The 21,943-nt window shown below is 38.8% G+C and overlaps 1 protein-coding gene across 1 annotated transcript in view; it reads left to right on the top strand.

Annotated features, from left to right (window-relative positions):
• The window catches only part of CCDC62 (coiled-coil domain containing 62), a 1,334,937-nt gene that overhangs the window by 1,027,729 nt on the left and 285,265 nt on the right, over window positions 1–21,943 (top strand). The window lies entirely within an intron of this gene.

Raw genomic sequence — 21,943 nt, forward strand, 5'->3', positions numbered from 1 at the left:
TTTGCTACTAAATGTTCCAGATTTTAGTGAAACAGTTCCCCTTTGTAGTACAGTTGAGAAAGTAAGTGTGGCTGTTTTTCTTGGTGGAGTTGGTTGTGTTCGACATGTCCTGCTGTGTTTGCTACAGAATGGCTTGTGATTGGCTGTAGCTGACTTGTGTTAACAGAAGAAACCACTGATGTGCAATGTTATATACATCATTCGATTTTTTTCCAATAGTCCTGCTGTTCAAGTCAGGCTAAATTTAATTTTTTTGGATTTGTACAAACAACTCTAAACAGGCTGAAGGAGTTACCAACAAGAAACTGGGGAAACATTGTTTTTATAATGTTTTCATCTGCCATGCAGTATAAAACCTGTGAAGCCCCATATGTCTTAAGTGTTTTTTTTTTTCAACTTGTTATATCCCAGAATAATCAGACGGGGCCAGCTGCACTGACTGCCTTACTAACATAATTTTGTTTTATGCATTAGCCTTCTGCCCAGAGTGCCCTTTATAGCCCCTTTATATGATATAATAAAGCAACTGAATTTTTTGTTGCCTTTTCTGTCTGTTGACTTAATGGCAGGACTCTGAATTCCTGTTGTTTTTAACAACATCCTTTATTAACACAGCTGTAATACACACATGCTGAAATGTCACTGCTGACAGTCATAAGGAGCAGTTGTACTTATTCAATTTGCTTGGATATTTCTCTCTTAAAATACTGTTGCTACAGTTGTGGCCAATAAGGTATCACTAGTACAGTCGCTGTAGTAACTGTCCTTAAACATCACCTGCTCTGTATAGTGAGGGTTGGCCAATGGTTATACAGTAGGCTATCACCAGTACTGTCACTCTAGTAACAGTCCTTAAATATCACTTGCTCTGTATAGTGAGGGTTGACCAATGGTTGTACAGTAGGGTATCACCAGTACAGTCACTGTAGTAACAGTCCTTAAACATCACCTGCTGTGTATAGTGAGGGTTGGCCATCATCAGTGTAGTCAGTATACTAACAGTCCTTAAACATCACCTGCTCTGTATAGTGAGGGTTGGCCAATGGTTATACAGTAGTCTGTCACCACTACAGTCACTGTAGTAACAGTCCTTAAATATCACTTGATCTGTGTAGTGAGGGTTGGCTAATGGTTATACAGTAAAGTATCACCACTATAGTCACTGTACTAACATTCCTTAAACATCACTTCATAGTGAGGGTTGGGTATCACCAGTACAGTCGCTGTAGTAACAGTCCTTAAACATCACCTGCTCAATATAGTGATGTTTGGGTGTCACCAGTACCGTTGCTGTAGTAACAGTCCTTAAACATCACATGCTCAATATAGTGATATTTGGGTGTCACCAGTACCGTTGCTGTAGTAACAGTCCTTAAACATCACCTGCTCAATATAGTGATGTTTGGGTGTCACCAGTACCGTTGCTGTAGTAACAGTCCTTAAACATCACCTGCTCAATATAGTGATGTTTGGGTGTCACCAGTACCGTTGCTGTAGTAACAGTTCTTAAACATCACCTGCTCTCTATTTTTTTTTTTTTTTTTTTTTTTTTATTTCTCCAAGTCTTTTGGGTTTCTAATACCATGGTGGGAATGGACCCCATTCCTAAGTCAGAGTACGATTAAAGTTCATGAAATTAGTATTATTTCACTCTTTGATTTTAGCCAAAAGTGCTCTTCGCAGTACCCGCAATGTGCCCAGCAGTGACTCCTTCTGCAATTCATACGGTGTTACATGAATTGGTAACGTATCTAAATATGATTGTAAATTCTTTTTTGTAAGACCAGTTGCTGCTATTACTATTGGAACTGCCTGGGTATCTTTCTTCTACATGGCTCTCGTTTCTACCTGCAGATCAAGATATTTTATGACTTTAGTGTCTTGCGTACAGAGATACACATAGTCACTAGGTGTGGCAATTTCAGTGATCATTGCTACTTTCGTCTTCTTTTCCTGGATCACTATGTTCGGTTTTCTAGCATCTGTCTTTTGGACTGCTGGTATTGGGTGATCCCATATGATGTAAACTTCAACATTTTGTATGATTCTCTGTGGCTCATGTTTCCAATGTTTTTCAGCCACTTCGATACCATAATGTTTGCACAATCTCCAGTGTAACAATCTCGCCACATTATTATGCCTTTCAGTATACAGTCCCTCTGCCATTAGAGCATCGCAACCAGCAATAAGGCATGTAACTGTTTCCAACTCGGTTCCACAAAACCTACATATGTCCGTTTCTCCCACATGTTCAATGGACTTGGTAAACCAGCGTGTACGCAGCCCACTATCTTGGGCTGCCAATATTAACCTTTCATTTCTTGATGAAAATTCATCTCTCCTTAACCATTCCTGCGTTCGTTCTTGATCAACATGAGGCTGTTCCAGAAGTTTTTTATAAGTGCAACTGTTTTTTTTTTTTTTTTTTTTTCACATTTCTTGCCTTCTCATCTGATCCTTCACCTTATATTATTTCTTTAATTTTTTAGCACATTCAGTTGCTGCCTGGTTTTTATCCAGTTCATGTTTGATTTCCATTCCTGCTTGACGTCGATATGATTCTGCTAAATTAAGCAGAGATGTCATCTTAGATTTCATGTTTCAAAACTTTCACCACATTTGGATCTTGTGAGGTCAATAGATATGTGTGGAGTCCCACGATTTCAGGTCTATACATGTAATCAATTTCAAGGAGGCCCATCCCTCCTTCATAATGGGGGATATATAATCTTGATATACACTGATTTTTATAAATCATGTGGTGAGCATGAAGCATCCTTCTTGTTTTGATATCCAATCTATCCAACACTATTTGGAGCCAGTCAATCACTCCAAAACTATAAGTTAGGACAGGAAGAGCAAATTGATTTATAGCTTGGATCTTGTTCCTAGGTGTCAATGCTGTTTTCAGGATTAGTTTAAGTCTTCTAAAGTACTCCTTACTAAACCTTATTTGCATTTGTTCATGTTTTATTGCTGATCCTTCATCAGTTCCCAAGTATTTATACACCCCCTCTTGTTCAAGTTCTTTTATATCACATTCTTGTCCCAAACTGATGTTTTCCTGGTGCTGCAATTTTCCTTTTTTAAAGGTTGCTTTTGCACATTTATCAAGATCAAATGACATTCTGATATCATCTGAAAAAGTTTTGACAACCTGCAGCTGTGCTTTCAGTTCCTCATCTGATGAGCTATACAAAGAGAAGATGAGAAGTCATTAGACTTTGTTGTTTTCTAGAAGCCAAATTGTAGCCATGGCCTAGGCTGTTTAGTAAGCAGCTTAATGGGCTAATGGCAAGGCAGAATAACAAGGGTGACAGAGTCAGCCTGGAATATCCCCCTTTGAATTTTTATCCCTGGGATAATGATCTGTCCTTTATCATGGCTTAATTGCAAAGTGGTCTGCCACTGTTTCATGGTTACTGTAATGTAATCAATCAGTGTAGGGTGTATCATACATTTTTAAGCACTCTTTTATCCATGAATGTGGGATACTATCAAATGCTTTTTTGTAGTCAATCCATGCCATACTTGGGTTCTTCCCCTTCTTACAATTCTCCACTATAACTTTGTTTAACAACAAATGGTCCTTTGTTCCATATGACTTTCTTTTATTGCTCTTTTGTTCTACTGCCATAATTGAGTTTTCTTCTAAATGACTATAAACTCTGTCAGCATCAATTCCCGTGTGTAGTTTGTATGTTGTCGGAAGACAAGTTATTGGCCTATAATTTTTAGGGTAGCTTGCAGGTTCACTCTTAAGTAAGAGCATTGTTTTTCCTGTTGTTAACCAGTGTGGTGTGTGTTCGGGGTGTATATATAAATAGTTCTTACTCGTGGCTAAATCATTGTGCAAAGAAGTTAATACTTTAAGTCAAAAGTTAGGTACTGCATCTGGGCCTGGGGTTTTCCAGTTAGAGGCTTTTCTTAACTTTGTTTCAATCTCTCTAGTTGTTATTTCATCCCATTTGATATCCTGTACCTTTAAACTTCTTATTCCCTCCTTTACTTCTGTCCATTTAGCATCTTTGTTGTGTTCCACAGGATCTTCATAGATACTTCTCCAAAATGTATCTACTTCCTCTTTTTTTGGCGGTTTATCTATTCCTTTTACCTTATTTCCCAGTTCTCTGTAAAACTTTTTTGGGTCATCAATAATTTGTTTATTTTGTGTTTTTCTCTTATATTTATCTTCGTATCTTCTAAGCCTTTCCGCCTGTTTTGTAATTTTTAGTTTGTTATTTCCAATAGTGCGTAATAGATCCTGGTCTGTTCTAATACCACGCATTGCTTTTATCACATCTATCTTTCTTAATATTTTCATTGATCTGTTCCCTCTTCTATAATCCTCTAACAATTATACTTCTTGTCTTAGCTGATTTATAGTTTACTCTATTCGATATTTCCATTATGGTATTCACTGTTGCCCCCTCTTTTCCCTCGCTACCCTATGCTCCTGTGATAGAACCTTATCATTTATTAATTTAGCTGAACAGTAATGTATCCTGTTTACTTCTGTTGTATCGCATGGGTCTCTATGGACAGTCCTAATTACCTTGTTCATTTGTTTTATTAAGCTTCTGACTTTTGGGGCTTTATTAACCTTCTGCGGTCTATTTCTCTCATTGATCTTGATATATCTACCTTTGTCTATTAAATCGAGCAACTCTTCTCTTAACTCCTTTTCTTCCATACTGAGGGTACATCCCTTGCTTTCCATTTCCTGTGGGCATTCTGTAGAATGTACTGTAGCATCTTCCTGTGGCACCTTCTCTCTAATTTCATCCAGTGCCATCCATTGCTCTATCATATGGGAACTCACTGGCGTATTACTCCTCAACATTGACTGCATCAGAGTTTCCTGTTTCTTTTCTTGCTGTCTAGCTTCAAATGAATGTTTATACTGGTTTCTTGTGGAAGGCTCCAAAATATCTTGATATGGCACCTGACCAGTTACTTCCTGTTCCACTGGTTTCCCCTTAATTTGGATATCCATTGCTCTATCCTGTTGTGGTGCTTTCTGCATTTGATTTTCTACACTGAATCCTTCTCTTTGCAGCTGTTCCATTACTTCTATTTCTTTGACTTCTCCATTACTAATCTCTTTTTCTAATGAACACACCGTCCACAGCAGCTATCCAAACTACAAGGAATCCACAAAGCCAAATATAAGTTTTTAGCGCTTTCTTTCACTCTTTAATTACTCGTGAACTTCTTCAGAAAAAACGGGAGATCTCCCATACTCCCGTTTTATACCATGTTACAGGAAATGATGTAGAATAGAATTTGTCAACATATCAAACAGCAAAACAATTTTTTTTAAAAAACATGTATGCAGACTTTTACAATAAGTCAACATTGATATCACGTTCTAATAATGTGTACGTTAGTTGTGCATAAGTACATAAAAATACTTGATTTTTAAATATTTCATCTACAGTATATATTTTCTTTGTTATTAAAAAGTTTTACTAACAAACTTTGTGTAAAATGAAAATAAAATGAAACAATTGTTCGCTTTTTATATACCTAACTTAAGTTTGTGTAATGATCCTAACCCAAATCATCCTTATATTAACAACTTTATTGTCAAAATGTGTAAATATGTGAATGTAATACCTTTCAAAATACATGGTATAAAACGGGAGTATGGGAGATCTCCCGTTTTTTCTGAAGAAGTTCACGAGTAATTAAAGAGTGAAAGAAAGCGCTAAAAAACTTATATTTGGCTTTGTGGATTCCTTGTAGTTTGGATAGCTGCTGTGGACAGTGTGTTCATTTGAAAGTTTTATAATCTCTTTTTCTACTTTTCCTCTTAGTCTTCTTATTTTTTGTATTGTAAAGCTTTCCTTATCCAGATTCCTTTGCCTGTATTTCTCCAAATATCTTTGCTGCTGCTCTTTTTGTATTGATTGTTTTTGCTTTCTCCTTTGCATAAATATCGCACCATATCAGTTATCTTTTTCATTCACATGTCCATATCGCTTTTTTAGCTTTTTCAAATATCTCTAAGTTTTGTTGTTTACATTTTTCCACTTCCTCAAAGGCTTCTTTTTTCAAAGAGATCAAAGTTTCTTGATCTATATACTTTTTTTCAAAAATCTGTTGCATTAATGAATGCAAATTTTTATCTGAAGCTTCTGATAGTTTTACCTGCAAAAGTTTTTTTTTTCCTCTAATTTCTTTCTTAATCATTTTGTATATATTGTATCTGGAAATTCTGGGCTTTTTGCATAATAATAATACATAATTTCTTTCTTATCCTCAATAGTCCACTGTATCATCTTTATGGCTATTTTTTGGCCAATCAATTTTTGTCCTTTTTGTGGACTGCTGCTTCCTTCTACAACAGGGGGGCCATCCTCCTCCTGAGCCTGGCCTGGCCCCATTATAGGAATATTTCAGCATTTTGAGAATTCTACACTGTCATTTTTTCCAGTCCTGGCACCAGTGCCCCTACTAGGATTGGGCACATTTTTATCCTGGGTCTTGTGCCCCCAGTTATCTATTTTCATTTTTTGTTTACTTCTGTCCATGATGTATGCTATATAAATACAGCCTATATATCAGTATCGCCTTGGTGAGATTTTGTGAAAAAAAGGGTCCACCTCGCGAAGGCACTCACCAAGACTTGAGGATGAATTTAATTTCAGCACTACTACGCTCCTTTACTTGCTGACTTTTCATCTCTCCATCAGGATGATACCCAACCATCACTATACAGAGCAGGTGATGTTTAAGGACTGTTACTACAGTGACTGCACTGGTGATACCCTACTGTGGCCAACCCTCACTATACAGAGCAGATGATATAGTGAGGGTTGGCCAATGGTTATACAGTAGGGTATCACCAGTACAGTCGCTGTAGTAACAGTCCTTAAACATCACCTGCTCTGTATAGTGATGGTTGGGTATCACCAGTACAGTCGCTGTAGTAACAGTCCTTAAAGATAACCTGCTCTGTATAGAGAGGGTTGACCAATGGTTGTACAGTAGGGTATCACCAGTACAGTCGCTGTAGTAACAGTCCTTAATCATCACCAGCTCTGTATAGTGGTGGTTGGGTATCACCAGTACAGTCGCTGTAGTAACAATCCTTAAACATCACCTGCCCTGTATAGTGAGGGATGGGTATCCCCAGTACGGTCTCTATAGTAACAGTCCTTAAACGTCACCTGCTCTGTATAGTGAGGGGTGGCCAACGGTTATACAGTAGGGTATCACCAGTGCATTCGCTGTAGTAACAGTTCCTAAAGATCATCTGCTCTGTATAGTGAGGGTTGGCCAGTGGTTATACAGTAGGGTATCACCAGTACAGTCACTGTAGTAACAGTCCTTAAACATCATCTGCTCTGTATAGTGAAGGTTGGCCAATGGTTATACAGTAAGGTATCACCAGTACAGTCGCTGTCGTAACAGTCCTTAAACATCACCTGTTCTGTATAGTGAGGGTTGGGTATCACCAGTACAGTCACTGTAGTAACAGTCCGTAAATATCACTTGCTCTGTATAGTGAGGGTTGGATATCACCAGTACAGTCTCTGTAGTAACCGTTCTTAGACATCACCTGCTCTGTATAGCGAGGGTTGACCAATATGTAATACAGTAAGGTATCACCAGTACAGTTGTGCAGTAACATTCCTTAAACATCACCTGCTCTGTATAGTGAGGGTTGGATATCACCAGTACAGTCTCTGTAGTAACAGTCCGTAAACATCACCTGCTCTGTATAGTGAGGGTTGGATATCACCAGTACAGTCTCTGTAGTAACAGTCCTTAAACATCACCTGCTCTGTATAGTGAGGGTTGGCCAGTGGTTATACAGTAGGGTATCACCAGTACAGTCACTGTAGTAACCGTCCTTAAACATCACCTGTTCTGTATTATGAGGGTTGGGTAATAGTTGTACAGTAGGGTATCACCAGTACAGTCACTGTAGTAACCGTCCTTAAACATCATCTGCTCTTTGTAGTGAGGGTTGGCCAGTGGTTATACAGTAGGGTATCACCAATACACTCGCTGTAGTAACAGTCCTTTAACATCACCTGATCTGTATAGTGAGGGTTGGTCAATGGTTATACAGTAGGGTATCAACAGTACAGTCACTGTAGTAACTGTCCTTAAATATCACTTGCTCTGTATAGTGAAGGTTGGGTATCACCAGTACAGTCTCTTTAGTAACATTCCTTGTACATTACCTGCTCTCTATGGTGAGTGTTGGCCATCATCAGTGTAGTCACTGTACTAACAGTCCTTAAACATCACTTGCTCTGTATTGTAAGGGTTGACCAGTGGTTATACAGAAGGGTGTCACCAGTATACCATGATGACCCTCAGCTCTGGCACTTCTCCATGCTGCACCCCCCAAACTATGTGTAACCATTTTCTCAAATCCAGTAATGGAGTAAACCAAGAGGGATATAGGTTTAAGGAGTTTGGCTGCCTTTATTCTGAGGATCTCATCCTATCATGTTACTGATACTAGGGCATCCATTGGTTAGTAAAGTACTTTTCACCCGCCACACTCAATGCTGCCTTCTTATCTTTCGATAATTAGTCCATCAAGTGTCTAAGCCATTCAGTTTTAGGTCTGTACTCAAAATTCCAGTTCTTCAGAACTAATTTTTTTGTTCAACAGAAGGACTAAATATAAGAACAGAAAGTTATAGTTTGGCAATTTTGTGTTTATCATAATTCTCAGTAAATACATTTCCAGAATAATCTGGTTTACTGCTGACAGTAACTTGGAAAGTCACTCCTTGAACTCCACCAGTGCTGGACAGTCCCAAAAATATATATATATATATTCAATCCACCTCTTTGATCCCTGTTCCACATCTCCCACACTCATTATAGATTCATAGTTAAGTAGTAGGCTGTCTGTCCTTGTAGACCATTTAAGCACAGCATTCATAGTTAAGTAGAAGGCTGTCTGTCCTTACAGACCATTTAAGCACAGCATTCATAGTCAAGTAGTAGGCTGTCTGTCCTTGCAGACCATTTAAGCACAGCATTCATAGTTAAGTAGTAGGCTGTCTGCCCTTGCAGACCATTTAAGCACAGCATTCATAGTTAAGTAGTAGGCCATCTGTCCTTGCAGACCATTTAAGCACAGCATTCATAGTTAAGTAGTAGGCTCTGTCCTTGCAGACCATTTAAGCACAGCATTCATAGTTAAGTAGTAGGCTGTCTGTCCTTGCAGACCATTTAAGCACAGCATTCATAGTTAAGTAGTAGGCCATCTGTCCTTGCAGACCATTTAAGCATAGCATTCATAGTTAAGTAGTAGGCTCTGTCCTTGCAGACCATTTAAGCACAGCATTCATAGTTAAGTAGTAGGCTGTCTGCCCTTGCAGACCATTTAAGCACAGCATTCATAGTTAAGTAGTAGGCTCTGTCCTTGCAGACCATTTAAGCACAGCATTCATAGTTAGTAGGCTGTCTGTCCTTGCAGACCATTTAAGCACAGCATTCATAGTTAAGTAGTAGACTGTCTGTCCTTGCAGACCATCATAGTTAAGTAATAGGCTGTCTGTCCTTGCAGGCCATTTAAGCACAGCATTCATAGTGAAGTAGTAGGCTGTCTGTACTTGCAGACCATTTAAGCACAGCATTCATAGTCAAGTAGTTGGCTGTCTGTCCTTGCAGACCATTTAAGCACAGCATTCATAGTTAAGTAGTAGGCTGTCTGCCCTTGCAGACCATTTAAGCACAGCATTCATAGTTAAGTAGTAGGCTGTCTGTCCTTGCAGACCATTTAAGTACAGCATTCATAGTTAAGTAGTAGGCTGTCTGTCCTTGCAGACCATTTAAACCCAATATTCATAGTTAAGTAGTAGGCTGTCTGTCCTTGCAGACCATTTAAGCACAACATTCATAGTTGAGTAGTAGGCTGTCTGTCCTTGCAGACCATTTAAGCACAGCATTCATAGTTAGTAGGCTGTCTGTCCTTGCAGACCATTTAAGCACAGCATTCATAGTTAAGTAGTAGGCTGTCTGTCCTTGCTGACCATTTAAGCACAGCCAGTTTCTCTTTTTGTGCTTTAAATAACGTGTCCCCTTTGGTTAGAGATTGTCCTTGCCCATTCCATGATCAATAATTAAATATTACCCTAATGAGAATAACTGGGATCAAACTATACATAATTTGAGGGGACACATGTATGGAAGAAAGCATTTAGGAGCTGCTTCTGTCCATTAGTACTACAGGAGGAAGTCCTGTGTTAAATTTTCTGTTTCTCATCCATAGATCCAGGTTGCATTTGAATATGAACAGTGATGGGGGGATGGGAAGTCTGCCCACAGCTTCAGTATCCTGTGTGAGATGTACCTGTCCTTTCAAAACGATATGTTGATGTTGCAAAAGAGATTCAGATCCCTTGATGGAGTATTTTTGATGCCATTTGACTTGCTGATGTGCAAAAACCCATCAGTATTGGGTTGGATGATGTATTGTATGCCACACAGGTCACTTCTTAGCAGTCTGTAGGATACCGAGTATGTACTGATTGAGCTAGAGAACATTCTGCCAAGGGGGAGACTTGATGGTTGTTAGGCATGGGACAGAAATAACCTAGCAAAAAATAAATAATATTACACAGACACACACAGACACACACACACAGACACACACAGACACACACAGACACACACAGACACACACAGACACACACAGACACACACACACACACACACACACACACACAGACACAGACACAGACACAGACACAGACACAGACACAGACACAGACACAGACACAGACACAGACACAGACACAGACACAGACACAGACACACACAGACACAGACAGACACACAGACACAGACAGACACACACACACACACAGACAGACACACACACAGACACACACACACAGACACACACACACACAGACACACACACACACACAGACACACACACACACAGACACACACACACACAGACACACACACACACACAGACACACACACACAGACACACACACACAGACACACACACACACAGAAAACTTTCTTAGGCTTGTTAGAATCAGAAGTATGAAAGGAAAATATAAGCTCTTATTTGGGATTCAAACCTGACACCACCAGCATTCTATGTTGGCATTGTAGCCAATGGACTACTGAGAACCTCTGGACATATAAGTGTTGGATTTTTCTCAAAAATGTATTAGTTTCTCTCAAAAAATGTATTAATCAAGTTTTTATTTACCTTTGTATTTCTCTTACCAGTATATATATTCATGAATGCAGAAGTTAATAGTACCACTTTGTTTATTCACTTGTGCTATCCTGAGCTGAATTGTGTGGGTTATTTGGAACAGAATTACATCCAATTGTCATAAATGTAGCATTTACTGCACCATGTTTTCCATTGAACGTCTCCAAACGTTGATTTATTTATGGTTCAATTTGATTAGTAAGCCATCCTACTAGGGGCCCCAATGTCCTCACAAATATGGCCTCTTCTTGCACACATTCATCTGTATGTCATCCTCCTCCGTTGTTAAATCGGACTCTAAGTCCGTGTCCTTTTACTTTACAAATGGTGGTACTTCTCTTGTAAAAATTCCTTAATGTGTATAAGAGGTCTCATTCTACCTACTCGCACACATTAACTGTAGCTGAGGTCTCATTTTACCTATAAACACACATTAACAGTAGCTGAGGTCTCATTCTACCTACTCACACACATTAACGGTAACTGAGGTCTCATTTTACCTATAAACACACATTAACAGTAGCTGAGGTCTCATTCTATCTACTCACACACATTAACAGTAACTGAGGTCTCATTCTACCTACAAACACACATTAACGTTAACTGAGGTCTCATTTTACCTAAAAACACACATTAACAGTAGCTGAGGTCTCATTCTACCTGCAAACATACATTAACGGTAACTGAGGTCTCATTCTACGTACTCACACACATTAACGGTAACTGAGGTCTCATTTTACCTACAAATACACATTAACAGTAGCTGAGGTCTCATTCTACCTACAAACACACACTAACGGTAACTGAGGTCTCATTTTACCTACAAACACACATTAATGGTAACTGAGGTCTCATTCTACCTACAAACGCACATTAACGTTAACTGAGGTCTCATTTTGCTTACTCACACACATTAATGGCAACTGAGGTCTCATTCTATCTACTCACATACATTAATAATAACTGAGGTCCCATTCTACATTCTCACACACATTAATGGCAACTGAGGTCTCATTCTATCTACTCACACACATTAACAGTAACTGAGGTTTCATTCTACCTACAAACACACATTAATAGTAACTGAGGTCCCATTCTACATTCTCACACACATTAACGGCAACTGAGGTCTCATTCTATCTACTCACACACATTAACAGTAACTGAGGTCTCATTCTACCTACTCACACACATTAATAATAACTGAGGTCCCATTCTACATTCTCACACACATTAACGGTAACTGAGGTCTCATTCTATCTACTCACACACACATTAACGGTAACTATGTCTCATTCTGACTACTCACACACAATAACAGTAACTGAGGTCTCATTCTACCTACTAACACACATTAATAATAACTGAGGTTTCATTCTACATTCTCACACACATTAACGGTAACTGAGGTCCCATTCTACATTCTCACACACATTAACAGTAACTGAGGTCCCATTCTACATTCTCACACACATTAACGGTAACTGAGGTCCCATTCTACATTCTCACACACATTAACGGTAACTGAGGTCTCATTCTATCTACTCACACACACATGAACAGTAACTGAGGTCTCATTCTACATTCTCACACACATTAATGGTAACTGAGGTCTCATTCTGACCACTCTCACACATTAATGGTAACTGAGGTGTCTCATTCTGACTACTCACATACATTAACGGTAACTGAGGTCTCATTCTACCTACTCTCACACATTAATGGTAACTGAGGTCTCATTCTACCTACTCTCACGCATTAATGGTAACTGAGGTCTCATTCTATCTACTCACACACACATTAATGGTAACTAGGTCTCATTCTGACTACTCACACACATTAACAGTAACTGAGGTCTCATTCTACCTACTCTCACACATTAATGGTAACTGAGGTCTCATTCTGACTACTCACACACATTAACAGTAACTGAGGTCTCAGTCTTCCTACTCACACACATTAATGGTAACTGAGGTCTCATTCTACCTACTCACACACATTAATAATAACTGAGGTCCCATTCTACATTCTCACACACATTAACGGTAACTGAGGTCTCATTCTACATTTTCACACACATTAACGGTAACTGAGGTCTCATTCTATCTACTCACACACACATTAACAGTAACTGAGGTCTCATTCTGACTACTCACACACATTAACGGTAACTGAGGTCTCATTCTGTGTTCTCTCACACACATTAATGGTAACTGAGGTCTCATTCTGACTATTCTCACACATTAACAGTAGTTGAGGTCTCATTCTATCTACTCACACACACATTAACAGTAACTGAGGTCTCATTCTACATTCTCACACACATTTAACGGTAACTGAGGTCTCATTCTACATTCTCACACACATTAACAGTAGCTGAGGTCTCATTCTGACTACTCACACACAATAACAGTAACTGAGGTCTCATTCTACCTACTCACACACATTAATAATAACTGAGGTCCCATTCTACATTCTCACACACATTAACGGTAACAGAGGTGTCATTCTATCTACTCACACACACATTAATGGTAACTAGGTCTCATTCCGACTACTCACACACATTAACAGTAACTGAGGTCTCATTCTATCTACTCACACACACATTAACAGTAACTGAGGTCTCATTCTGCCTTCTCTCACACACATTAACGGTAACTGAGGTCTCATTCTGACTACTCTCACACATTAACAGTAGTTGAGGTCTCATTCTATCTACTCACACACACATTAACAGTAACTGAGGTCTCATTCTACATTCTCACACACATTTAACGGTAACTGAGGTCTCATTCTACATTCTCACACACATTAACAGTAGCTGAGGTCTCATTCTGACTACTCACACACATTAGCAGTAACTGAGGTCTCATTCTACATTCTCTCACACACATTAACAGTAACTGAGGTCTCAATCTGACTACTCTCACACATTAATGGTAACTAGGTCTCATTCTGACTACTCACACACATTAGCAGTAACTGAGGTCCCATTCTACATTCTCACACACATTAACGGTAACTGAGGTGTCATTCTATCTACTCACACACACATTAATGGTAACTAGGTCTCATTCTGACTACTCACACACATTAGCAGTAACTGAGGTCTCATTCTACCTTCTCTCACACACATTAACAGTAACTGAGGTCTCATTCTGACTACTCGCACACATTAACGGTAACTGAGGTTTCATTCTGACTACTCACACACATTAACAGTAGCTGAGGTCTCATTCTACCTACTAACACACATTAACAATAGCTGAGGTCTCATTCTACCTACTCTCACACATTAATAATAACTGAGGTCTCATTCTGCCTATGCACACACACATTTAACGGTAACTGAGGTCTCATTCTGACTACTCACACACATTAACGGTAACTGAGGTCTCATTCTACCATCTCTCACACACATTAATGGTAACTGAGGTCTCATCCTGACTACTCTCACACATTAACAGTAGCTGAGGTCTCATTCTACCTACTCACATACATTAATAATAACTGAGGTCTCATTCTACATTCTCACACACATTAACGGTAACAGAGGTGTCATTCTATCTACTCACACACACATTAATGGTAACTAGGTCTCATTCTGACTACTCACACGCATTAACAGTAACTGAGGTCTCATTCTACCTACTCTCACACATTAATGGTAACTAGGTCTCATTCTGACTACTCACACACATTAACAGTAACTGAGGTCTCATTCTACCTTCTCTCACACATTAACAGTAACTGAGGTCTCATTCTACCTTCTCTCACACATTAACGGTAACTGAGGTCTCATTCTACCTTCTCTCACACATTAACGGTAACTGAGGTCTCATTCTACCTTCTCTCACACATTAACAGTAACTGAGGTCTCATTCTACCTTCTCTCACACATTAACGGTAACTGAGGTCTCATTCTACCTTCTCTCACACATTAACGGTAACTGAGGTCTCATTCTACCTTCTCTCACACATTAACGGTAACTGAGGTGTCATTCTATCTACTCACACACATTAACAGTAACTGAGGTTTCATTCTACCTACAAACGCACATTAATAGTAACTGAGGTCCCATTCTACATTCTCACACACATTAACGGCAACTGAGGTCTCATTCTATCTACTCACACACATTAACAGTAACTGAGGTCTCATTCTACCTACTAACACACATTAATAATAACTGAGGTCCCATTCTACATTCTCACACACATTAACGGTAACTGAGGTGTCATTCTATCTACTCACACACATTAATGGTAACTGAGGTCTCATTCTACCTACTCTCACACATTAACGGTAACTGAGGTCTCATTCTGACTACTCTCACACATTAACGGTAACTGAGGTCTCATTCTACCTTCTCTCACACATTAACAGTAACTGAGGTCTCATTCTACCTTCTCTCACACATTAATGGTAACTGAGGTCTCATTCTACCTTCTCTCACACATTAACGGTAACTGAGGTCTCATTCTACCTACTCTCACACATTAACGGTAACTGAGGTCTCATTCTACCTTCTCTCACACATTAACGGTAACTGAGGTCTCATTCTACCTACTCTCACACATTAACGGTAACTGAGGTCTCATTCTACCTTCTCTCACACATTAACGGTAACTGAGGTCTCATTCTACCTTCTCTCACACATTAACAGTAACTGAGGTCTCATTCTACCTTCTCTCACACATTAACGGTAACTGAGGTCTCATTCTACCTTCTCTCACACATTAACGGTAACTGAGGTCTCATTCTACCTTCTCTCACACATTAACGGTAACTGAGGTCTCATTCTACCTACTCTCACACATTAATAATAACTGAGGTCCCATTCTACATTCTCACACACATTAACGGTAACTGAGGTGTCATTCTATCTACTCACACAAATTAACAGTAACTGAGGTTTCATTCTACCTACAAACGCACATTAATAGTAACTGAGGTCCCATTCTACATTCTCACACACATTAACGGCAACTGAGGTCTCATTCTATCTACTCACACACATTAACAGTAACTGAGGTCTCATTCTACCTACTCACACACATTAATAATAACTGAGGTCCCATTCTACATTCTCACACACATTAACGGTAACTGAGGTCTCATTCTATCTACTCACACACACATTAACGGTAACTATGTCTCATTCTGACTACTCACACACATTAACAGTAACTGAGGTCTCATTCTACCTACTAACACACATTAATAATAACTGAGGTCCCATTCTACATTCTCACACACATTAATGGTAACTGAGGTCTCATTCTACCTTCTCTCACACATTAGTGGTAACTGAGGTGTCATTCTATCTACTCACACACATTAATGGTAACTGAGGTCTCCTTCTACCTTCTCTCACACATTAATAGTAACTGAGGTCTCATTCTACCTACTCTCACACATTAACGGTAACTGAGGTCTCATTCTACCTTCTCTCACACATTAATGGTAACTGAGGTCTCATTCTATCTACTCTCACACATTAACGGTAACTGAGGTCTCATTCTACCTACTCTCACACATTAACGGTAACTGAGGTCTCATTCTACCTTCTCTCACACATTAACGGTAACTGAGGTCTCATTCTACATTCTCACACACATTAACGGTAACAGAGGTGTCATTCTATCTACTCACACACACATTAATGGTAACTAGGTCTCATTCCGACTACTCACACACATTAACAGTAACTGAGGTCTCATTCTACCTACTCTCACACATTAATGGTAACTGAGGTCTCATTCTACCTTCTCTCACACATTAACGGTAACTGAGGTCTCATTCTACCTACTCTCACACATTAACGGTAACTGAGGTCTCATTCTACCTTCTCTCACACATTAACGGTAACTGAGGTCTCATTCTACCTTCTGTCACACATTAACGGTAACTGAGGTCTCATTCTACCTACTCTCACACATTAATGGTAACTGAGGTCTCATTCTACCTTCTCTCACACATTAATGGTAACTGAGGTCTCATTCTACCTTCTCTCACACATTAACGGTAACTGAGGTCTCATTCTACCTACTCTCACACATTAACGGTAACTGAGGTCTCATTCTGACTACTCTCACACATTAACGGTAACTGAGGTCTCATTCTACCTTCTCTCACACATTAACGGTAACTGAGGTCTCATTCTACCTTCTCTCACACATTAACGGTAACTGAGGTCTCATTCTACCTACTCTCACACATTAACGGTAACTGTAGCCTCTAAACAGAGTAGGACAGCATTAACACTTTTTCTTTCAGGCCTGACAAGTCATAGGAAGCATTTTTTTCAGTGTCGGTTCATCCCTCCTCAGTCGTGTCAAGTGGTTTGGCTGAGTTAGCAGAGGAACAGAAATAAAAGAATAGTAATTTCATTCAATAGCACTAGCTACTTTCAGTTTGTTTTCATTTTTCCTTTTTTCACACTAGGGCCTTTTTAAGCCTAGCCGTGTATTCCAAATCTTTGACAAGTTCTGGGACATCACTACTACCGTTTGCAACACCTGATTCGTTCTTCCACTTGTATATGTTCATAGGTAATTACTAGGCTTGCAGTCAAGAGGACCATTCAGGAGCCTAGCCCAAATTCCAGGTTGCCCCAAAGGACTGTCTGGACAAGTGACTTGTTCAGGGTTGCATAGTAGGCAAATGAAGGCTGAAGGCATCGAACCCTGTAACATGTTAACATTTCAAAACATTAATTCTGTGTGTTAACCACCAGACTGTCATTCTCTAGGCTTAGGCCAGCGGATTGTAACTCTTCTTCATTTGGAGTTTTCTTCATTATCTAATGTATTGAGCACCCATATTAGATCACAATTGATGTATTGAGCACCCATATTAGATCACAGTTGATGTATTGAACACCCATATTAGATCGCAATTGAGGTATTGAACACCCATATTAGATCGCAATTGATGTAGTGAACACCCATATTAGATCGCAATTGATGTAGTGAACACCCATATTAGATCGCAATTGATGTAGTGAACACCCGTATTAGATCACAATTGATGTATTGAACACCCATATTAGATCACAATTGATGCTCATCATTCACACCGTTTCAGTGGCATTTAGGTTCTGTGCCTGCACAAACCCACAGTGGCAGTTTCCTAGAGCTCACAGCTCCCTCCTCTGACTCCCTGTGATAAGGGATCTGCTAAGCCCTTTCCATCAGGGGAAGCCTAAGCCCCGTTACTGGAAGTCAGTTGTTCAGTCTTTTAGGGCCAGATGTAGGAATCGTGCAGTTTAATCTCGTCAGCAGCCTGCATTGATGAATTACAGATCTCGGACTCAGCTAAGATCCCTTTGGGAAATTTTCTTTCTTTTTATTATTAAATACTTTTCATTTTTTTTTTGCTTTATTTAAATGTGCATTTGTATATATTCATTTTTTTACTGTAATATACTTTTTGTTTACTACTGTTGTTACTTCCTTTGGGAAATAGAAAAACTAAAGTTAAGTCAGACATTAGTGACATCCATAATGACCACAGCAAAACAAACTCACTAGGAAATGGATGAAGCTGGAAAACACAATAAACAGCGGAGACAGAGATCGTGTAGTGTTGATTAATTACAGTAAGTAGACATTATGGGACCAAATGTATGTGTGTATATGAGCATATATATGTATCTTAGAAAAAGTGACAAGAAACAGATTGCAATAAAAAGACCTAGCTTGCATTTAGAAGAATGTGAGACAATAGGAGACACAAAAAAATAAAACATATACAAAGATAAAGGAATTCAAACCTCAAATAACAGAATGTTGACTATTGTAAGTGAAGAAAAATAAGGCAGACTGTTAATAGACTTAAAGATTTGCAGGTATAAAGTTCAGGAACTTGCCGTAGTGTGTTCATTGTTGTTAAATTCCTTGGAATTGCCAGTTTGGGCTAAGCCTGAAGGCAGCTTGGGGATTGGGTAGAAAGAACATAGTTGGCCAGCTGCTGGTGAAATATGAAAAGTGCACCATATATGTGAAAATGTTAGTGAAAGTAATATTTGGAGTTTCAAAAAGAAATGTATGGATATACATCTGTTAACAAAACAGTGTAAGAAACTTCTCTGTGTGGAAGATTTTCAGTCCATATATTTCTAGTTAATCACTGTATATTAATCGGATCAGACAATAGTAGTAGAAGTAGCGAACGTAAACTCGTCAAGTCAAAAAGTAATAATAGAAAATATATAATTCTACAGCATTACTAAGTATTCAAAAGTAATCCAAGCAGGGCAGGCAGTCTGTTTCCAGTCGAAAATCCTTTATTAAGTACACAGACAAGCGATCCAAGTAAAACAAAAATAGAGTAATAATTTCCTCACAATAACAGTTACAATAACAACAACAGGTACCACAATAACAGGTGCTCCACTTATCTGGAACCACTCTGTTAAAGCACTGACTGAAGAGGAAAAAAGTGTGTTGTCCAAAGGACTTACTTTTGTACCAAGCTGCAGGAGTGAGGTTGCTCAAGTACTGATAGACCTTAAAATGTTTGTGAGGAAGCTCAAATTAAGGGTACAGTTTCATGGCAAAAGTAATGACACTGAAAATAAGCCTATTGATGAAACTATAAAAAGGCCTAGCAGCTATTGTCCACCGCTACATCAAACACTAGCTGCTTTCAAAGTGAAATGTGAGATGGATATCAGGAAACTGCTTAAAAAAACCTCCAAAGAAAAAACTTTATAACTTAACACAGGGAGAAAGAAAAGCATTGCTTGAGCTAGGCAATGATAAATCCAGGTGTGTAATGAAGGCAGACAAGGGAGGAGGTATACTTGTGACTGATACCACTAGCTACAACCAAATGATAGAGAACATGCTGGAGGATAACAGATTTTATGAGTTATTTATCATGGATGACATAAAAAGAGCATATGATTTATGGAACACTAATCTCACCACATTATGGGAAGAAAAACTTATCACTGAAAATCTTTATAATTATTTATGGAGCCCATGCCCACGTTTACCTTACTTTTTTGGAATACCAAAGCCACACAAGAACAGAGAAGACCCACCTTATAGACCGGTGGTAGCAAGTGGAGGTTCCCTTACTGAAGCCACAGCCATTTAACTTGATTACTTGCTGAAACCTCTAGCAGAAAAGAATAAGTCATACATAAGAGATTCAATGGATTTTTTGAAGAAAATAAAAAAACATCACAGTGGAAGCTGACAGTATTTTGGTAACTATTGATGTGGAATCCTTGTACACAGTGCTCCCTCACAATTACTGTATAACAGCAGCTATGGAGTCTTTTAAGAAACATAATCAGGGTACACAGGCACAACTGCAAAAGTTAAGCAAGCTCATTAATCTTGTACTGGACTTCAATTTCTTTACTTTCAATGGCAAGCACTACAAACAAAAAACTGGTATAGCAATGGGGGCTGACATGGCTCCCAGCATAGCTAACATAGCCCTGGGCAAATGGGAGGAGGACTTTGTGTTAAACAACACAGATTACATGCAGCATATCACATGCTATTTACGTTTTATTGACTATGTCTTTATTGTGTGGGAAGGTGACACCTTGCAGTTTGGAGATTTTATCACTTACATCAATCAAACAACCCCCTTCCTGAAGTTTACCTCTTCCCATAGCTGTACTTCAACCACTTTCTTAGATATGCAGATTTCCAAGGACACCAACAATAACAGAATCACCACTGATCTATTCAGAAAACCAACGAGGGTTAACTTATTACTCCACAGTAAAAGTCTACATCCTACAAAAACCAAGTATAATGTAGTGAAATCCCAAGGCTATAGATTAGCTCGAATTACCACAGAGATGGAACCATTTTTGAGAAACCTGAACAACTTAGAGAATGATTTTCTAGTGAGAGGCTACGAAAGTCAGATGTTAAAAAAACATCCTGGAACCCATTATAGAACTGAAAAGGACTGAAGCACCTTCACTCAACCCCCCCCAGTAGAAAAATGTTAAGTAATTCCACAGAGAATAACAAATGCAAAAATAGCTGCATCCTGACATACACTTTGGATTATCACAGTATCAAAAATATTATTAGAAAACTGGGACATTGTCACAGGAAACCCTTTTCTGATTAACATCTTAGGTGAAGCCCCATCCTTTGTTTATGGGAAGAAACCTGAACAACTTAGAGAATGATTTTCTAGTGAGAGGTAATGAAAGTCAGATGTTAAAAAACACCCTGGAACCTATTATAGAACTGAAAAGGACTGAAGCACCTTCACTCAACCTCCCCAGTAGAAAAATGTTAAGTAATTCCACAGAGAATAACAAATGCAAAAATAGCTGCATCCTGACATACACTTTGGATTATCACAGTATCAAAAATATTATTGAAGAAAACTGGGACATTGTCACAGGAAACCCTTTTCTGATTAACATCTTAGGTGAAGCCCCATCCTTTGTGTATGGGAAGGCCAGGAATATTAGAAGTTTTGTTGAATTTAAACCTAGACCATATAAGAAAAGCACTAAAAGATGTGAAACTAATTGTACATTTTGTATATTTATACAGCAAGGTGATAGTTTTTATTGCCCTTATTTAAAGAAGATCATTAAAACCAGTACAGGGGGTGACTGTAACAGTAAAAAAGTAATTTACAGGGCACAGTGCAATGAATGTGATGCATTCTATGTGGGCAAGACTGTAAATAAACTCAAGCAAAGGATTTCATGTCATCTGTCAGAG

The sequence above is a fragment of the Protopterus annectens genome, chromosome 4.part0, assembly GCF_019279795.1.
Source record: "Protopterus annectens isolate FY-2018-M chromosome 4.part0, PAN1.0, whole genome shotgun sequence".
Taxonomy (NCBI): domain Eukaryota; kingdom Metazoa; phylum Chordata; order Ceratodontiformes; family Protopteridae; genus Protopterus; species Protopterus annectens.